The sequence below is a fragment of the Meleagris gallopavo genome, chromosome 8 (assembly GCF_000146605.3).
Source record: "Meleagris gallopavo isolate NT-WF06-2002-E0010 breed Aviagen turkey brand Nicholas breeding stock chromosome 8, Turkey_5.1, whole genome shotgun sequence".
In the NCBI taxonomy this organism is placed as follows: domain Eukaryota; kingdom Metazoa; phylum Chordata; class Aves; order Galliformes; family Phasianidae; genus Meleagris; species Meleagris gallopavo.
Genome location: NC_015018.2, coordinates 12772522 through 12779973, shown reverse-complemented (window position 1 = coordinate 12779973; position 7452 = coordinate 12772522). Strand labels below are relative to the sequence as shown.

At 37.2% G+C, this 7452-nt stretch overlaps 1 protein-coding gene across 13 annotated transcripts in view; it reads right to left on the bottom strand.

Moving 5' to 3' along the window:
- Positions 1–7452, bottom strand: part of KCNMA1 (potassium calcium-activated channel subfamily M alpha 1) — a 445366-nt gene that overhangs the window by 397493 nt on the left and 40421 nt on the right. The window lies entirely within an intron of this gene.

Below are 7452 nucleotides of genomic sequence, written 5' to 3'. Positions count from 1 at the left end.
CAGTTCTGGGCTCCCCAGTACAAAAAAGACAGGGATCTCTTGGAAAGAGTCCAGCGGAGGGCCACAAAGATGGTGAAGGGCCTGGAGCATCTCCCCTATGAAGAAAGGCTAAGTGAACTGGGTCTGTTTAGCCTTGAGAAAAGAAGACTGAGAGGGGACCTGACCCAGGTTTATAAATATCTGAGGTGTGGCAGCCATAGCGGTGAGGCCAGTCTCTTTTCAGTGGTACGTGGAGACAGGACGAGGGGAAACGGACATAAGCTGCAGCACAGGAAGTTTTGCAGGAATGTGCGTAAGAACTTCTTCACAGTGAGGGTGACGGAGCACTGGAACAGGCTGCCCAGGGAGGTTGTGGAGTCTCCTTCTCTGGAGATATTCAAGTCTCGCCTGGACGCCTACCTGTGCGACCTGGTGTAGGGAACCTGCTTTGGCAGGGGGGTTGGCCTCGATGATCTCTAGAGGTCCCTTCCAACCCCTACAATTCTGTGATTCTGTGAACTCCATCCAAGTCTACCTTGGTGACTCAGACTGGCACAGAACAACAATTATGACTACTTTCTGTTGGTTTACGAGGGGAGGAAGGCTAGCATACACGATCAGCTATCACATACCATACTTGTACATTCCTGTAGTTTTTTAAATTTAAGGAAAATCATTCCTAACTTTATACTAAAATTAGGTTTACACTAGAGTTTAGAATCTTGTACCTAACACCAAATATACCTCCCTGTCAGCTTTTCCACAGATTTCTCCAGAGTGGTAGCCTACAGGTGACAAATCATCACCAGTTGTTTCTAATCAGTTTGAAAAAAAGATATTGCAATATAAAGTCACTATATTTTCTGACAATTTTCATAAATTAAAATAACTAGAAGCAAGTAAAGGAAAGATGTTTGTTTGATTTCTTTGATTAGAAGTCATTGCATAGGCAGGGTTGCAGCACTCCCACACTGAATGCAAATTTTGAAATCATGTATGTTTTAATATCTTTCATCCTGACTACACTATATTTCTTATATTGATGTCATTCTTCCTCTCTTGCTGCAGTTTTATCCAAAAAAGTTTTCATATTTAATTTCCCCCCCCCTTTTTTTTTTTTACTACAGATTCTCTACTAATCAAGCTCTCACATATTTCTCACTGCAAATACAAGGTATTTTGTTGCATCTTCTTGTTTTGCACACTGGCACTTCAGCCAGCAATCTATTTATGTCATTTCCTATGCTCAAGAATCTTTCTTTCCTACAGAAGCACAACTAATTAAACTTCCCTAATTCGTAGAAGCTGATACCTGCTGGGTTCTGAAATCTTAATGACAGTAAACAAACAGGCCTGTTTAGCATGCTAAAGGTTAGCAAAACCATGAAAACATATCCCTTGCACAACAGCAAGGGAAAAACAAAGGTGGTCTGGAAGGCAACCCCAGTGAGCTCCAGCAGGTACCAGCCCATACATCAGCACAGACACAAGCCAGTAGAGCCCTATGATTCCATTTATGCCCAGATTCCTTGCCAACGAGGTATGAAAACTGAATGTAGACTGATTGGAAAGCCCACATGTTGCCACAGAAAGAAAAATCCATGTAAAGCATTACATGCTAAATAAGCAAACAGGCGTTTGTTCAATAATTACGAGACTAAGACATTTAAAGGGCGTAATGAGGGATGGGATTATATGTTTTGTTAATGAAAACTATTTAGTTGATGCATTGCCTAAGTGGCTACAAATTCAAAATATTAGGTCACTTATTTTTCATACATTCTTTTTTTGTTTTGGTGTGGTTGTTTTTTGTTTTGTTTTGTTTTTCAAGTGTCTTTCTTGTTTGGTTACCTTACAAACAGGTAACAGGTTTATGATAACCAGTTCTGCTTAGGATATTTGAATTCTTCTACTACCTCTGTTGAAATGAATTTAGACTTCTGCAATAAATCCCCCATTTTTAAATCTGATGAGGCTGCTGACTGAATATTTGCAAGTAACTTTTCTAACAATAAAATATATCTGTTAACTTATATAGTGCTAAATACCATTTGTTATGTATATTTATAGGATTTTACATTATAGAAAATGCATATTTGTATTATATGCATTATATAATTCTAAATGTAACGTGCACAAGCATATAGATCTCTATACATAGTTTACACATGCAGTTCATGAACATAAGCTTCTGACAAAGCAAATTAGGAAAAAAAATCTAGTTACATTTTCACGTTCTTTTGCTATCTCTGGGACAAGTAATATGAAAGCTAACCTAACTTTTTCTGACCTGCTAATGAGCCCTCCTTTTTTCCACAGGCATTATGTATTCCACACTAATTAAGAAAGAAAGTGAAGCTGCACTCTGTAAGGCAGCCCGCTTGGCTTGAGAACAGGAGCTGCCCTTCATCTCCCCTCCAATCAATAATCCATAAAGCAGGGTTGAACGCACAGCTTCTCTGCCAGATAGCTGAAGCCAAGATCTCAGCAGCTCTTCTGAGCCCTTCCTTCTCTTTTGTGGTTCAGTCAGCTGTGCCCGAAGGAAAACATTTCAAATGAATAAAATACAACCCACATCTTTCTGGATCTCCAGTTTGTCATTTAGTCCCCTGCAGTGCAACATTTCTCACACAGGGTAAACTCAGATTTTAAAGAAGCATTGAGATGTATGTTGTCCAGCATTCCACTAAACATGAATAGGTTACCTGTGAAATGCAATAACACACACAACTGCCTGTGTAAAGCTTAGTTTAGAATTATTAAATCTACAAGAGCTCATTTAGTTGCAAGCTTTTAACTTTAATGCTTTACAGGCATTCATTACACATGCAATGCCCACACAGATCCTGGTATACAACTGCACACTTACAGGAAAGTTTTTGTGGGTTTTTCTGCTGGCTTTTGTTTTTAACTGATACACCAAGTTGTAGGTAAACTTCAAAGATTTTATTATGAAGTATCACTTGAGCATGTTTGACTTTTGAACCCTCATACCACTGAAGCTACTGTATTTGGTCTAAATTAACTACTGAAAGCTTTTCCACTGTTCTCAGAATTCAAATATTTTCAAATAGGTATGCAAAAACAGTACTTCATTTTAGAGAAAGTCAGGAGAAAAACAGAAAAAGCAGTAACGTGGTATTATTGATCATGCTCACAGCTAAGAACAGCAGAACGCAATATATTGTCTGGCACGTTATCTACTATTATGTATATAACACTTCATTGTAGGTAAACAAGTTCTCTTTCTGTATTTATTCTGTTTTCATCACATCATTTGGCTGTTAAACATAAGCTGCCATGCTGCTATTTTAAATTCTCAGGAATTCTAATTTTTCTCCTCTAGGAAGGTGAAAATCACAAACTTTAACAAAGAAAACATCCAGGACAGATTCTTGTCATTGCTTGGTATTTATCTTTGCTATAGATTTAACTTGAAAGAAATGATACATTATTAAAGTGTAAGGAGACTAAGAATTGAATGGTTTCATGTACAGTTCCCCGTACAAGCAAATCTCTTCAATACAAGATTTCTTTGAGAGAGGGAAGTGTTTTGTGCATACACAATGCATTAGCCATTGATAGCCTGAATTGTAATGGATACCTGATCTCTTCAATTGACACTGAAATGAGAAAAGGACAGATGGAGAAGGGTGAGAAGCAGTCTTTCAAGTCTTCAGTTTTAATTTTTAATTTCAAAATGTGTCATTTCAGCAGCAGTGACTAAACTAAGACTACATTTGAATTTAAATCATTTGTTAAGCATCTGTGCTGTAGTAAGTATTACATTTGAAAAAGGAAAGATTCACTTCAGCATTACAAATTCCCCCTGAGCAGTTAGCTTATATTTTAGTTTATCTGTCATTACGCCAATCTTTACTTTGGAAATAAATTGTCATCAAGTAAATAAGTTTAGACTAACATGTCTGTTTCTGTAAAAGTCCTAGCTGAAGCATTAAAAAATAATACAAGACATGACCTGAAATCTGGTACTCTGAAGACCAAAGATATTCATTACTACCATTGCCTTGCATTATGTCTTCTCAGTAGCTGTCACTTCCTAGAAAGGTTTGGATTCAGCCACTAATCTAATGAGGGACACTGAAAAGATTATACATCTGGTGTGCAACGTTATTTCTTCTCCATTCATATCAAGTCAGGTGTCCTCAAAATGCCTTGAAAGGCATGTGCATACTTAGGGATATGGTTCAGCAGTGGACATGACAGTGTTACATTCAATGACTTTATGGGCTTTTTTCCATTTAAGTGGTTCTATGTATGGGTGCAATTGAATGTGGAATACTGAAAACTTTTTTTCTAAATCAACATTTATCATAAAAAGGAAAATCGAAGACATTTTCAATTAACCTAAATTACACACCAGATTTTTTTATTATACTTTGGCAAAGAGAAGTGTTTTAAAAGAAAGCCACCTTTTGCAGTCACAAATTCATTCTGTGATAGAATGAATAAATTTTCAATTAAAATCATGATGGAACCAGGGGAACTAGAGATCTCCCCCTTTTCTTCTCAATTTCCAAGATACCTTGATGACATTCAAAGCTGGACTGTAGATAATATCTAAAAGGGATAACTTGAATTGTAATATAATTTCATGGCAGGACATGTGACTGTGGAGCAGACTGGTTAGGTGTGCTGATTGTGGGAAGGAAGCTCCACAGATGCACTTGCTACAGGATACAAAGTTAAAACTACTGAAACTCTACAGCAAAATAAAAAAATAAAACAAAAGGGAAGAAAGGATAATGTTAACATTAGGAGAAAAGATTGGATTTGTGTTTCTCCACTTGGGTTCATGCTCATATCATTCTGAAACACTTGTCACCAAACCAGTCATACATACTGCTGGCAGAGAAACGCTGCCTTTGGGGCACTACTTCTATTTTTAATTTCTAGGGCATTGTTCTATCCAGCAAACGGGCAAGGGGGAAATTCCTTAAATGAAAACTGAGTGAAGACTGAAGTCATTCAGCATTAAATGATTTCATATTTTAGCAAGACAACAATGTGCTTTGTAGAAAAATAACTCAATCACCTGCCTAAGAGCTGGAAGCAGTCATTTGCTTTTACAGATTTACCCATCATACCAAACTCTCTATATTTACACAGTGACATCATGATGTAATTTTACTGCAGTGGTAGCATGGAGTGTAATATTATCTGGAGTGCAATTATACATGATGCAGCATCTATTTGGATAACACGGCCCCAGTATTACATGATGAAATATTGCTCCGGTTCTCAAGATTACACAAAATATATCTGGCACAAGCATACCTGCCAGAGGGGAGAACAAATCTCTTTAAACTGGGGCTGGCACAAGGAGAAACACAGTTCAGAAGATTTTATTCAGTGATCAACAACTTACTTTAAAAGAGACTCTGTGATGTGACAGCAAAACACACATTTTCTTTCCCAGCTCAACCCCTACTGCTCTCTCTGTTACCATTTATTTTTCTAAAAAAAGATGCTGAAATTCAGTGCAAAGGGAAAAGGCTTTCTACATAACATTTTGTTGGAAAAGAAATCCTTAGCCTCTCACCATATGCTTCATGCACACAGACAATTTTATGATCTCCCTGAGGGTGGGCATAGCCCCTGCCCAGCTTGCAGTTCCAACACATGCTGGCAGCGGAGAACAGCAGCAGGACTCAGACACTGCTTGCTGCCTTCAGGCCAGGTGCTGCTTCCAAGACCCGCAAGGGCAGTTCCACACACTTCACCAGAAGGCTTTTGCCATTCTGGTCAGCCCAATGATCCAAATAGCTCACATGGTGAGAAGTGTTCCTCACCATGAGAAAGGTATGAAACTTATTTATTTTAAAAGCTTCCTATTCCAAGTGGCATCTGCAAAGCAGCCAGCTGCTAGTAGCTCAGGTTTTACAAGAGGAAAGCAGCCACACCTGTGACATAGGTACAGAGTCCAGTGCAACTCTGTGTACATTGGATTGCAAGTCCAGGCAAACGTTTTATTCCCCTTTTGTCTTCCTGCAGTTTAAAAATGTCTCATACCTTACCATCTTTACAAAATATTCTGAGTTTTAATTTAAGTTATTAAATTGGAAGATCATTTTCACTCTGCCAGATTAAAGCATTTTGGTAACAAAGCATCAATGAAATGCAATTCTGATTTTACTTATCTGTAGTAAATAAGAAATGATCTACCTCAGAGCCTTCAGTGAATGTTGCTCTACCAAAGTCTCAAGCAGAGCGCCAAATTCTGGATTTGTGAATATATATATATATATATATATATATATGTGCCTCTCACCAACATCAATGCAAACCTTGTGAATCAATCTGAAAGCTGAAGTTGATTCTAATCCATGTTTTCTATCTAAAAAAAACAAAAAAATGGTAATTATCAAACAGTTTAACTCAATTTTTGCCTTGTATTTTTACTATGTTTAACAATAGTAACATTGGGTAAAATAAATTCCAAACACACAGCTCCTCTTCAGTGTAAAAATCTTAAATATCAGTGTCAAAGAACCTAAACATATTCTGGACAAAGATTAGGATTTCAGTTTATATATAGTACACATATGCATATGTATGTATACATATACACACACCCTTTCAGTTCTGTGGTAATCATTTTAAAAGTAAGCTTCCCTTATGTGGAATAAGCCATCTGAACTCACTTGGCTTCAGATGAGTTCAGTTTCACTTACTGTGCAGAAGAGTCTACTGGAGGAAAATCCCACAGGCCAACAGCTCAAATAAGAGTAAGAATGACTGAGAAAGAATAAAAATAGCAAAGAAAAAAAAAAAAAAGAGGGTACAGAAGGACTAAGAGCACCTAAGCAGTGCAAGGGACCCCCTCCAAAGGTCAATACTGTGGCTTATCAAGCCCACCATTGCTTTTTATTTGCTGAACTAGATCGGTAGTATTTCTTTGATTTATTGCAACATTTTTTTTTTATAAATCTGACAAAGTGTTCCACTACAGCCATCCACACTCACATCAATGAGAAGCTTGAAAGAACCACCATTGATTTCTAAAATACATTTTAAAGTAACTTGCCTGTTAACATTCCCTTGAGGAAATTTTGTCCCATATAAACACAATTATTCTTGATTTATTTATAGAAACTAATTTAATTGAATGAGTAATGAGATGTTCTTTTCCCAGCTGGGCTGGAAAAGTAAAACAGTTTATGTATGCATCTCCTTAGAAGATGCAATAAAATTAAAATATTCACATGCTAGGGAAGTCCCATCTTAGCATATAAAGTAGAAAGGAGTAATTCAGGAATTATCACATCTTTGTGTTCCATGTTTAAAACTGTAACTGCAGACAACTCAAGACCCAGAATCACTTCAATCGCAGCAAAGGCATTTGGTGACACCATTCAAGGAACCCAAGTTCCCTAAGAAATCACAAGTGGCCTTTCAACTAATGATCTTATATACTTTCTTCCCTGTTTTTAAACAGGATTTCACAGCAGA